Below are 6000 nucleotides of genomic sequence, written 5' to 3' on the forward strand. Positions count from 1 at the left end.
TCTCTGCTTTTTAATATGCTGTCTATGTTTGTCATAGCTTTTATTCCGAGAAGCAAGTGTCTTTTAATTTCATGGCTGCAGTCACCATCTGCAGTGATTTTGGAGCCCCCCAAAATAAAGTCTGTCACTGTTTCTATTGTTTTTCCATCTATTTGCCATGAAGGGATGGGACCACATGCCATGATCTTAGTTTGCTGAATGTTGAGTTTTAAGCCAACTTTTTCACTCTCCTCTTTCACTTTCATCAAGAGGCTTTTTAGTTCTTCTTCGCTTTCTGTCATAAGAGTGGCATCATTTGCGTGTCTGAGATTATTGATATTTCTCCCGGCAATCTTGATTTCAACTTGCGGTTCACCCAGCCCAGCATTTTGCATGATGTACTCTGCATATAAGTTAAAGAAGCAGGGTGACAATATACAGCCTTGACATACTCCTTTCCCAATTTGGAACCAGTCTATTTCATGTCCAGTTCTAACTGTTGCTTCTTGACCTGCATACAGATTTCTCAGGAGGAGGTCAGGTGGTCCCCCTGGTATTCCCATCTCTTTCAGAATTTTCCACAGTTTGTTGTGATCCACACAGTCAAAGGCTTTGGCATAGACAATAAAGCAGATGTTTTTCTGGAACTCTCTTGCTTTTTCTATGATCCAGTGGATGTTGGCAATTTGATCTCTGGTTCCTCTGCCTTTTTAAAATCCAGCTTGAACATCTGGAAGTTCACAGTTCATGTACTGTTGAAGCCTGGGTTGGAGAATTTTGAGCATTACTTTGCTAGCGTGTGAGATGAGTGCAATTGTGTGGTAGTCTGAACATTCTTTGGCATTGCCTTTCTTTGAGATTGGAATGAAAATTGACCTTTTCCCGTCCTGTGGCCACTGCTGAGTTTTTCAAATTTGCTGGCATATGGAGTGCAGCACTTTCACAGCATCATCTTTTAGGATTTGAAATAGCTCAACTGGAATTCCGTCACCATTTCCTATATAGTCTTCTTTTTATTCCCCTCCCACAATGATTTATTTCTATACATGCTACTCTGGTTTTTGCCAGTAGATATTGTCAAGTTTCTATAATTCCTTCAGCATGTAAACTGTTTCCTTCCTGATCAGAGACTGTATTTCACAGCTCAAGCTGGGCTGAGATCTGATCCTGGGTATTTTCCTGGAGACACTGAAGAATAGCCAAATATTTTGAGGAGAACAGTCTTCATTTTGCAAAAAAGAACACTTGCTTCAAGGGAAGTCATTATAAGATATGTAAGCAAGAAGAGGCTTTTATCCCCAGACAAGGGAGAAGGAATGACTTTTGCCAGCTTGCAGGGTTCAGAAGAATCTGAGGGTTCAAGATTCTCAGACTTGTCCACTCAAACATCCCCAATTCAGTTTTTACAGTCCTTCTCGCTTCCTACCTGAGCCCTGACTCTAATGTAGGAGAGTTGAAGCTGGGCATTTATTATTGACAACTAACACACCCTTACAATTAGACTTAATTCTGAGCTTGATTCTTAGCATTGTGTGTCCTGAAGCTTTAGGAGATGAGAGTCTCCGTAAAGCTGCCACAGAGGCCTCTGGCTTTCACATGATGCTTTGTGCTGGCGGTTAGCTTCCCCACCCTGTAATTTTCTTTAGTCAAGGTTTCCAACGCAGTTAACAAAAGCAGTTCACTTCATGTAATTATCAATGCTCCTATGCTTTTTCAGTACCACAGCCCTCACATATTTCAATACCTCATCCTGCACTTAATCTCAATTAACATGAAGTATAAGTTTAACATTTTTATACCATGGTATGGTACGGGTTATCACTCTCCTCATCACTGTTAGCAGTGAGGCCTTTATTGGCATCAAACCCTGAGTAATTCACCTCCAAAATCTTATCCTGAAGGTCTACTTTTTAGGGACAAATTTCTACCCCTGATACCAACTGTCTCAGCCTGGGTTAGGAGAATGGAAACTGAAAAAAGGAAGTAGAGATGGATGGACAGATTTATGTGCTATTACTTTGTTAGAAAGTTTGACTCCAGGGAGCAAGAGAGATCAACAGGGGTGAAGCAGAGAAGAGGAGAGTTACGGTATGGATCTGTCATCCGCTGGCTTCTACCAAGTGTGACCAATTACCTGACTTCACAGAACAGTCCTCTGAAAAGCTGTGTAAATGACATCTTAGCAACGTTCATCCAGAGAGAGCTGGGGAAGAATCTACCCATGAACTCCACCTCCTACTGGTCAAGGTTTCACCCCCTTGGGGCACTAATTTCTCTATATTTCTGGGCTGCCTCTGTGTAGGTGCCGGGCAGGGTCCTGAGATGTTCCACGCTGCAGTGTCAACATGACAGCCCTAAGGCAAGAGCTGTGTGGCAGGGACAAAAGCAGGAAACCATCAGTTGTGTGTATGTGAAGTCAGGTGGAGTCATGTTAATCTGGAAGCTTCAGTGTTAGATGAGACCAGAGAGATGTGAGGCCAGGGTGGTCTGAAAATGTGCCTAAGAGGGTCTGATACAAGTAGGTAGACTGGATTGTAAGCTCCTTAGGGCAGATATTATGTCTTGCATTCATGGGGTTGCAAAGAGTCGGACATGATTTAGCTACTGAACAACAACAACATTCATCTCAAAATCCCCAAAATTATTCCTGACACATAGCTTTACTGGTCAATAAATATCTGTTAACATCAATTAAGTGAATGGCATTATCTTCTCCTTTTTTTATGTGTGAGATACAACTGACATACATCACTGTGTAACTTTAAGGTCACGGCATAATGGTTTGACTTACGCATATTGTGAAATGATACCACAATGAGTTTAGCTCGCATTTATTATCTCTTGTAGATACTGCAAGAAGAGAAAGCAAAAGAAGAAAAAACATTTTGCGATGAGAATTTTCTCCATTTTACAAATGCAGAAGACAAGGCTCAGATGGGTGCATGGACTTTTCCAAATCGAACATACTTGGTAAATAGAGAACCAGAGGCATGATTTCCTCACAGCCACGCTGAAGGTAATCAACTCTCAATCAGCCCCTCAAAGGCTATTCTTCGGGAGAGTTAAAATTTCATTCGGCTTTCCCAAGTCAGCTCCTTCCAGAACTCAAATAACCATTGGAAGGTAAATTGGCAACCAGTCATTGTTTAATGTAATGTTTTCCAAAACATGAGATCATCCCAATCATTGGCCTGAGAGTAAACATAATGGACTTTAGTTCAAACCCTACAAAGTAAGAAACGCTGGGCTGACTGTGTGATGTGGCCTCCAAGCAAGAGGCTTTTCCTGCAGGGCTGACTTTGCGCCCCTCGCTGCCCTTCAGATGCCCTGCTGACAGCATTTTCCTCTCTTTGTGAAACCACAGGCTTCTCTCTCTCTTCAAAGGCCTCATGAACATAAATGGATTTCAACCTTTCCCAAGACCTGGCAGGGGACAGGCAGCATCTACTTCTTAATAGGTGTCACCAGCGATGAAAGATGAGTCTGCAAAAGTTTGGAGCATCCCATCTTCCCAGCTTGGTAAGTGTAGGGAAGGAACAGGGCAGGAATCAGGAGGGAATTACCCTCCATGGCAGGTTCCTGTGGACCCAGCCAGAGAGCCAGCCACCTCTTCTTTGCTTCCTCATCCTCCTTCCCTTAAACGTTCCCTCACTGACATCACTGTGTCTGCAGTAGAGTGGAACTTGTAGAAGTCTTTTATTTTTTCCCCCAGCAAAACAATTTGGTGTGTGGTCTGTGGTGCAACACGTTCCTCTTTGCACCAAGTTGGATGTGACAGCACCATACATAGAAACAGATTTCCCAAAGCCCCCAAACACTTTGCCCTCCTGAGTTGGGAGGACCAACATACTACTGTGTAGATGTCCAGAAGATTCTATCCTGCCTCCTCATTGGACCTCACCTTTCTTACTGAAAGCTCAGTAAGGTGATGGGCTTTCACTTTTGTAACTACCAAGCTGGTTATAGGTTAAATGTTTGCATACAGGTACGACATGCAAGATCAGGTTAAAATATTTGGAATCTGTACCTGTAACTATTTAACCCTCAGGAGGATAACCCCTCTCCAAGCCTTTCCATCCTCAACCTCAAAAGCTCTTAGACCAAGAAGCTGATACCAGTAACTGCTGTTTTCAGAGTTTTGAAAGGGTAGAGCACTGTGCTAAGCATTTTATAGATAGTATTTCATTTCACCTTCACAATAATCCTATTTGGTAAATTGTTTTTGTCAGCCACAAGAAAGAGAAGTTTGAAGCCCAGAGAGCTGAGTGATTTACATGATGGTATTCAGTCAGAAAGTGGCAAAACCAAACTTGGATTCAGGTCTGCAAATTCTACATCCCATTCTCTTCCCATGACCATAACTCTACCTTTTAGGCAAATGAATAAGTGGACAAACACTAACCGAACATCAACCATGTCAGGCTTTGAGCCAGGAAATTTCACATAGTACTCTCATCCACCTGGTGTCAAGCTGGTTTTATATGGGAGGACAGTGAAGTCCTGGCTTTACAGAGGAAGAAAGTGAAGTCCTGTTTTTTCTTAGCAATGAGCTGAAATTTGAATCCTGCCTAATTCTAAGATTTTTCTTCTTTTTTCCTTCTTTCTCTTTGTTTTTTTTTCTTCCCTCCCTCCCTCTCTCTTCCTTCTTCTCTTCCAACCTTCCCCCCTCCCTCAATCCCCAACTGATCATGCATCAATTTGGCTAGGGTTAGAACCTTATCATTGCATGTGTGCATGCTAAATCGCTTCATTTGTGTCCAACTCTTTGCAACCCTATGGACTGTAACCCACCTGGCTCCTCTATCCATGGGTCTATCCATGAGATTCTCCAGGCAAGAATACTGGAGTGTTGCTGTTGCCTCCTCCAGGGCATCTGCCCAACCCAGAAATAGAACCTGCTGTTTGTTATGTCTCCTGCATTGCAGGTGAGTTCTTTACCACTAGTCCACCTGGGAAGCCCTATCTTACCATTGCTGCTGCTGCTAAGTCACTTCAGTCGTGTCTGACTCTGTGTGACCCCAGAGATGGCAGCCTACCAGGCTCCCCTGTCCCTGGGATTCTCCAGGCAAGAACACTGGAGTGGGTTGCCATTTCCTTCTCCAATGCATGAAAGTGGAAAGTGAAAGTGAAGTCGCTCAGTCGTGTCCGACTCTTAGCAACCCCATGGACTGCAGCCTATTAGGCTCCTCCATCCATGGGATTTTCCAGGCAAGAGCACTGGAGTGGGTTGCCATTTCCTTCTCCAATGCATGAAAGTGAAAAAGTGAAAGTGAAGTTGCTCATTCATGTCTGACTCTTCGTGACCGCATGGACTGCAGCCTACCAGACTCCTCTGTCCATGGAATTTTCCAGGAAAGAGTACTGGAGTGGGGTGCCATTGCCTTCTTTGATCTTACCGTTACTAAGAGATAATTTATGCCTTGTGCTTAACTCAGTATTTGACACAGGCAGGCACTAAAATAATGTTAATTCCCACTCCACCCCACCCCCAAGTTACAAGTTTTATCACTATCTCCTCTGTTCTCCCTTGTGAGTAGAAAAGGGACAGCTCTTTTCTAGCTCTGCAGGGGTTGAGAACTGTTTCCCAACTTGGCTGGAGATTCCTCTGCCTGGAGAGCAGTGCCTTGTAGATACTATAGCTGGGCCCTTCCAGGGACACCTAGTAGAGCTGGGGTGTCCGGTCAGCACCCGGGCTCTTTCTGCTAGTTTCCGAAGAATTAATGAAAAGGGAAATTTTGCAAGATCTCCATACACAGGCTTTGTTTTCCCTTCTTTCTTGTTTTGCAAAGAAAGGCCCCTGCTGGCCTTTTAAGACCAAGAAAAAGTTAACAAACACTTTGGCTGCAAACCACCTTGCTTTTTACCTGCATTAAATAACCTCCCCCACTCTGGAGATTTGCGTTCCAATCCCTGCAAAGGAGCAGCCGAGAAGGCAGGATATTGAGTCTCATTAAGTTTCTTTGCTGTGTCAGTCGTCTTTCCCAGAGGGGGATGTAAGACTCTCTTCATAATACTCAGCCC

This window comes from Bubalus bubalis, chromosome 6, assembly GCF_019923935.1.
Source record: "Bubalus bubalis isolate 160015118507 breed Murrah chromosome 6, NDDB_SH_1, whole genome shotgun sequence".
In the NCBI taxonomy this organism is placed as follows: Eukaryota; Metazoa; Chordata; class Mammalia; order Artiodactyla; family Bovidae; genus Bubalus; species Bubalus bubalis.